The sequence below is a fragment of the Lampetra planeri genome, chromosome 20 (genome assembly GCF_965212315.1).
Source record: "Lampetra planeri chromosome 20, kcLamPlan1.2.h2, whole genome shotgun sequence".
Taxonomy (NCBI): domain Eukaryota; kingdom Metazoa; phylum Chordata; class Hyperoartia; order Petromyzontiformes; family Petromyzontidae; genus Lampetra; species Lampetra planeri.
The window spans coordinates 3,540,659-3,548,557 of NC_136126.1; positions in this window are offsets into that span (position 1 = coordinate 3,540,659).

Here is a 7,899-nt window from a genome sequence, read left to right on the forward strand (position 1 = left end):
ACCCCCTTCTTCTCCCCCCCCCCCGCCGCCTTTCCTCTCGAATTCGGGGCCTGGCGAACGCTTAATTATTACGCGAGTCAGGGCCTAATTCTTTCCCATAAGAGGAGGGAGGCCAATCGATCTGGAGAATTGATTGCATGTTTACGCGATGACAAGATATGGCAATGTCACGGGGCTCCCCGCTTGTGCCACGCGTGCCTGGGCTGCCTTCACGTACCTTTTCTAGTCGAGCATCACGGCCACCAATAACACAATCAGAAGACGCTCCCCCCTCCCCGCCCCCCGTTGTTATCGTGTGTGAAATCTGGGATTTATAGCGCTATGTACGAGACTACCCCCACCCTCCACCCTCCCCTCCCTGGATGCCCCTTACTCGCAAAACTTTGCGCGCGCGCCTCCAAGTTGTCTTCCAACTCCACGTGCAGCATCTTGGGGTGAAATTTCCCATCGCGAAGGAAATCATTCCAACGTGAATTGTGTGGGCCCGGCTTGCGCGCACAGACATCGGCGGCGATGACTCCCCAATGAAATGAAGCGTCACACGAATGTGCATCTCCTAAATTCGCCCAGTATGAGGCAGCCCTGAGTCACGCAAAATAATCAGGCAAAATTAAATCATAGACATGCGCTGCGGTTATTTCCATCCAAACGCACGCATTACAAGCAAATTGAACGTCAATTACACCCCCCCCCCCCTCTCGTCTAAAAGCCGCTGAATTCGAAATTGGAGTGTGATTTGCGGATCATGTATTTGCGACCTTCAGAGATGCCATTGACACACCCAAGTGAGCTGTGGGCCTTGCCAAATCAAAGCCGGATATTTTGTTGTTGTTGTTGCCTGCATGTTGTCAGCACGTTCACATGATGCACGCCTTCCGTTGTTGGTTTATAGAGGCGGGGGGGGGGTGAATTCGACAGGGAGCTAAGGAATTGCCGAGCCTTCACCCAGTTTAGTGTCAACCTCCGCAATAATTTATATATGGGCCAAAGAAGCTGACTTGATGACCCCGAATGCACTTGGGTGGAAGGTGCAAGTCTCAAATTGATAGAAAAAGTGCAAGGCTGCAAGAATGCCTTGCGGAAAAGAACAGTAACTATAGAAATCCAATACCGCCATTTTAATGTCTTTTGACTCCACAGCGTGAGTGCCACGGCTGTATACTGTGTGCACACCTTTTGCAAGGGAGCACCTTCGCACGCGCAACACATGAGCACCTTCGCATGCGAGTAAGGCCGACGTTTAAGCAATTCTGAGTGAATGTTTTGAGCTCGCTTCTGCCGCTCCATGCATGACCGTGCTCCTGTTTAAATCACAAACAGAGGAACAGGCGATCACAGCTGCGAGTTTATTTTCAGCATCTCACAGTCGAGATGCATTTGAGTGGTGGAAACATATTTCTCAATCTCCATCCGCCGGGGGTGAATTCGTTTTTCAGCATTTACCAAAAAGGTCTTCATATTTGGGAAACATTAATCATTTGAGACAAAAAAGGAGCGCGTCACGAAAAAGTGAAGCACACGCAGGTAAATTGATTAACGTTCTGTCATTCCACATCTGTTTTGGAGGCAAAATGAACCAAAAGTGTGGGAGAATTTGTTGAAGTCTGAATTTGTGTGTTTTTTCTGGGTGCAAATTTGCTTAAGAAGGCAACGTCTTCGAAGCATAAATTATGTACCAGCCCGAGCCCAGAATATATATGTACGTCAATCTCAATTATAATTTTCATGTATTATAATTAGCGGCTCGACTCTAATATTGTGTAACCAGACTCTGGGGGGTGGGGTGGATTGTTAAGTGCCAGATGAGAATGATCATTCATAATTACCTTAAATGTATTCCAGATATGCCAGTGAAGTTTTCTTGGATGATGTTCAAAAAGGACAGCAGTTGGGCTCCTGTTGTAGTGCCTTTCCTTTGACCACGAATCTGTTTTCGTTTTGAAAACAAGTCACCCAAAACATTGCTAAAACTTGGAATTCACATTGAGAGTTGTTACTGCTTCACCGGGAAAGTGTGGCCATTTCCATTTGTGGTACTTATTTCGTTTTTTATCCGTTTTTTTTTCTTATTTGCAAGGCATGCATGAGTGTATGTTCTCAATTCTTGACAGTACACACACATACAGGCCTATATAATGGAAATGTATTTATTTATTTTCATCAGCGGTATGTATTTAAAATATTTACAACCATACTAGGCCAGTATTTATGCAAACAACCTCACTCAAAAAACGCCTCACTCAGTCTCAGTGCTTTATCTTGAGGGTCCTGCAATTTTAGACATTTGACGAATAAATGAAACATTTTATTTACTTTCCAAGAAAGATACGACGGAGAACACCAGGTTACAATAGTGGGTGCATTGGAGACAGATTTACGAAATGTATCTCTACAGTTTGTATTTTTATTGAAACAATTGGTAATTTTTGGCTGGAATTTATGTAAGTATTGTGTAATAGATATGTGGTGCAGTACTTAACTTGGGCCCTGTCATGGGGCACCGCAGGTCATTACTCAGAGTCTACAAAAGGTAAAGGTGCCTCCTTGGAATGGCTCACTGCTGACAGAAGGGACTTCAGGAGAGGGATCTCTAAAAAGCCCGTCTATATAGCATTTGGCCTACTCTTCCACGCTGGCCAGACACATTTGAAGAGGAGGGAGCACACACACACACACTCGACCCCACCACACGTGACCTGCCAATTGACTGTCCGTGGTGACCCCTTTGTTACTGCTGGGTGAACCGAAGCGGCGGTGGGATTTACGAAACTTGCACCATCGTCTCAACTGCCACGCTCCAGGAAATCGAACCGGTGACCTCTGGCTCGCGTGTCCGACGCGCTAACCACTACAACTATGGCAACATCCCCGCCGAGTCCACGTAGGCTCATAAATGCCCATCGTAGCCGAATATTAAAACAAATTAACTGCGTCCTCTCGCAAGCACGCACATTTCCACGTGCTCAAAAGGTCATCCGTCGATGTTCACTTCCTCCCCTCCACCGCGACCCCCCACCACCTTTGTCCGCAGAAATCTCAGGCCCCAGCGAGGAGATCGCGCGCGTCTACTGGAAGCAGGCATGGCTCGCGAACGGCACGTTCTACTTCCACGTGCACGCCCGCGACGCAGCCTCTGCCGCGGCAGCGCCGCCACCCCAGACTCCGTTGGGCCCTCGCGGACCCACTCAGCCTACCCCGCTGGAGCACGACCGAGGTCACATGCTGCGCGTCTTCCTCATGGTATGGCTTCGTCACTTGCACCCCCTCTTCCTCGTCGTTCAGCCACCAGGCCATCGCGAGGCGCGCAACCAGCGGCGATCTTCAAAAGTGCAATCTCTTGGATGCGGAGTTCACAAAGGGTGGGCAATTCTCCTCCATTCACCTGTCATTTATAATTGGCATAGAGACGTGTATGTTGCGCTGATGGTGGTGGCGGTGTTGATGATCGTACCGCTGAGTCGTCATCATCTGCATTGTTATTGCCATCATCATCACATTGGTTAATCTACTCCAAGGACACAGGTGTACATCGCCGGCACCATCTTTGCGTTGTTAGAGCTGCTGATGGACACGCGCAAAAAGCGAAAGACACAATGATAGACTTACTCTGAGAGTTGACGCCTTATGCCAAGGTTAAATCGACTGTATCACCAGGGGTCACTGAGAAGGAAGACCAATCGTGACGGTCGTTCCAGGACCCAGCCTCTTTCCGTGGGCTTGGTGTGTTTTGAAAAGGGAGGGGGCTCAGGTTTTAATCGGGAGGTGGGGGGAGGAGGGTAAGGAAGCTCATGCCACGATACCTAAGGGGTCCAGATTGTACAATCTGTATTGGGCTTGCAATTTAATTTCAAAATTAATTGAAATATTTCACTGGAAGGGCAAAAAACCGTGACGCATGAAGGTTCAAAGTGAAATCTTTGCAATCAGTCACTTACACCCAACAAAATAATTGTTTGAGCCTTCTAGGCTGTTGCTACAATTTCCCAGTTTAATAAATTGGGTTAAATTGTTCATTGATCTAAAAATTGCCTCAATAATTCAATAATCCCGCAGTTCTCGGCTTATCATTTTGTCTCAGTTTAATGATATAAATTCAAGATTATTGATTTATCGTTACCAGAATAGATTACTTAAATATTTTGTACTTTCACGTGTTTCGTGCGTATACAATCAATATCTGTAAACTATGATTACCTTAAATGGAATCCAAGAACTTATAACGTGTGATGTGATTGTACATTTTATTTTAGGATAAAAATATATATATATTGTCGGGTGATTTCATCTATACACATTGCATTCTCCATATAGAATGGTGCGCAGTTGTAACACTTCTGAATCACAGAAAGAGGGGGCTGGGTTTTATTCCAGACTAGGGCACCTTTGTGGGGGTTGCATGTCCTCCCGCTGTTCTGCATGGGTATGGGTTTCCTCTAGGTTCTCTGGTTTCACCATTGGAACCTCATTTGCCAGTAAAAAATATGATAATTGTTTTTTTTACCCTTCTATCTGGCAAAAGGCGCCTTTTGGCGTCATCTGGTCCAACCCATGTGAGACTAGGCCCTAAGGAAAGCTGTCTCGGGTGTGGACCAATCAACTTCAAGGACAGTGCATACATTATCAGAGATATGTTTTTTGTTTGCATTATGACTGCAGGTATTGTGGTCTATGCAAACATGACTCCTTGTAAAAAAAGGTGTCAGTTTCTCTGGTTTCCTTCTGTAACAAGCAAAAAAAACTACAAAATAACTGCCATTGTCCAGATATCTCAAGGATGGAAAAATGACATGCAAATTACTAAATTGGCCACATCTTAGACATAGCCCTGCCGCAAAAGTTTGGCAGGAATCTCCTGAAAGAGAGGCCCGAGACTCAGCGAGGCTTTCATAGGTATATCGAGCGCAACACTCACGCACGGATATAATAACGAATCTTTACAGATTACATCGTGCAATTAACGTTTAATCTACTCTACCATCTTCGTATACAACGATAATGTCCCCATCACAGACTGACTGCACATTATAATGACAAAATACATATATTTGGATAATTATGCATGACACCGCAACTTCTTCTAATCTACGAGGTGCAAACAAAACAAAAATGTAAACCCAGAGGAGGGAGTAGAAATTTTTCAAGATACCTGTTTATATTAAAATGCTTATTTCTAAACACTGCCTTGAGGCCTGAAACGTGTTAACAAAATATAGCCTTCAGCGGGAAAACTACAAGTAAAAGTGTGCTTTAAAATAGCACTGACAGCCTTAGATATTGGGCACCTTCATGGGCAATAGGTTTTATTTTAGCATGATATAATAAAAAAGACGAATTTAGATTCATAAGTCCACAGCGGCTTCATTAAAGCTCATGGTCTTGCAGATACCAGGTTATAAACAGCTCTGCATACTGTCTGCTGCGTCTACCCTCCTAATTAGCGTGCAGGCTATTTACAGGCAGCCTATGAATAAAGGTGTCCGTTTTGTACCAGTTTAAAAAGGGTAAAAACCTACTACTATATTTTGCCACTGGTAAAAGAGATCTCATAGTGTAAATGCTTACCCCGAGCTCTCAATACTCTGATATTGCACTGTGTTTGAGTTGTACGCCTTCTGGTGTCATCTGGTCCAACACCAATGGGGACTAGGCTCTAAAGAAAGCCGTCTCGGGTGTGGACCAATCAACTTCAAGGACAGTGCATATTATTATCATTATCAGAGTTGCTTCTTTTTGTTTGCTACTTGTGTTGTGGTTATTGCAAACATGATGCCTTGAATAAAGGTGTCAGTTTTGTACCAGTTTAAAAAGGGTAAAACCCTACTACTAGCCTATGATAAGGTAAAACATGTGAAGGTTCAGCCCTGCAATTGCCTGCTCAGAGCACTGCCGGTGGAAGCGCTTTCATTCGACGCAGCTCTAAAGCCTGCTTTGCCACGCTGGCCAGCGGGTCCTAAACGAGGTGGTAGTAACCACAATTTATCTGTGGATCGACTGTGTTATTACTCCTTTTTTGGGTGCCACGGTGGCGAAATGTTAACTGCCTCACCTGGTATACAGGAGGTCGTGGGTTCGATCCCGACCCTGGCGCCTGTATATGTATACTTTGCATGCATTTCTCCCCGTGGTCTCGTGGCTTTTCCTCGGGGCCCTCTGTTTTTTTTCCCCTTCACATTTAGAAACATGCGTTTAGAGTATTTGGCTGCTATACATTTCCACGCGACAAGCCACTTGGTTGAGCTATCATTTGTGGTCAGGTCGCTTCTGAAAAAGAGCTACATAGCTCCGTGGGACTTACCTAGTAAAATAGTTTATAGTTTATGCTGTTGGGTCGACAGAGGTTGCGAGAGGGAAGGAGGTGGAGAGATCAAATAGACATGCATCATTGTTTCAGCAGAAATTCATGTTTTTTCCTTCCATATTAAGTTTCTGTCGCAACAGAACGCAGCTGTGAATCTTGAACAATTGCCCTGCATACAGTACGAATGCTATAATTGTAAATAGGCATGCCTTTGCAATTACCCTAAGTACTACTTTGCATGCCACAATGGGCCACCTGCTCAGGTAATGCGAGAGCGGTGGCAGCGGCAGCGGTGGTGGTGGTGGTTGATGGCGCAAAGGATGTGAGGAACCACTCCTGGCGCGCGACACGAGCCCGGCCACCCCACGTTCTCGCGCTACACGGGGCATTGCTTCCGACTCAGATTTACATTGAACAGGCCCGCGCAGCAGCAAGGCATTAAACTTTCATTTTTCTTTCATTATTCCCATACAAGAACCACTCGAGGCCCTTGGCAGAGTGTGGTGCGGTTGTTACGCGGCGCGCAGGGTCACTTTCAGTTTCAGCGGTGTCAGCTTCAATGTCAGATTATCCTGGAAGAGATTTTTATATTTTTTTTTTTACCGGCGTCTGCGTATGCACACACATGCTCGATAGTTCGTGGTTTGGTGGTGGTGGTGGTGGTTTTAAAGGGCTGGAGCGCTACATTTGTATGTGCATGTTTACAATTCACCTCTGTCCTTTTCACAGAGAGAAGCGGCGTACCGTAGCAACAACAACCACAACAACAAAAGCAACAACATTGCAATTCATGTGTTTTTGTTTAATGAGAGCAGTTGCCGTGCATTTGCGCGGGATACACGGCCGGCGGTTGCAGATTTGGGTTGGGGAGGAGGCGTGATGTCAGCACGCACGAACCCTGCTCGAAGCTGATAAAAAAAGAATAAGACGAACTTGCGTAAGCAATGCATTATTATGTATTTATTTATTTATAGTGCCTTGCTTAAGGTCGTCTCTATTTTGAACTCCTATAGTTGTTGCATTGTTTGTTATTGAACTGGACATCTGTCAAAAAGAGCTTCATAGCTCATCGGATTCCTCCAGTTATTATAAATAAAGATGATGATTCTGTTGAATGAGGGTGACGCCATTACGCAAATATGCACGATAACGCTACCACGGCGCATTTGCCCACCAACGCTCCAGCCAGGCAGCCAGGAATCCAGCAAGCCAGCAAAACTTTTTTTTTATTTTCTCATATAGTACAGCACTGTATATGAGTAAAGGTAAAGGTGCAGCCCTGTAATTTCTTGCTCACTCCGCTGCTGTCTGAAGAGCCTCCAACGAATGGGACCTTAAACGTGCTCCTCCTACTTTGTTTTAATATTCACATGACATAACATTTTCTGACTTTTCAAATATTTAGTGCTCATCTGACCTAACAATAGATGCCAATTATACCCGGACTGCCACGTGTATTTGAATGCTGTGTCTCGAATATCAGGGTTCATGTATTATTTTGTTCATATTAATGTTGTTTGTGATCTAACAGTCAATTTGGTAAATTGCTTGGGAGTTTTTTGAAAGTCGAAATTCATTAGTGTACCTCGGGCTCTGTTCAT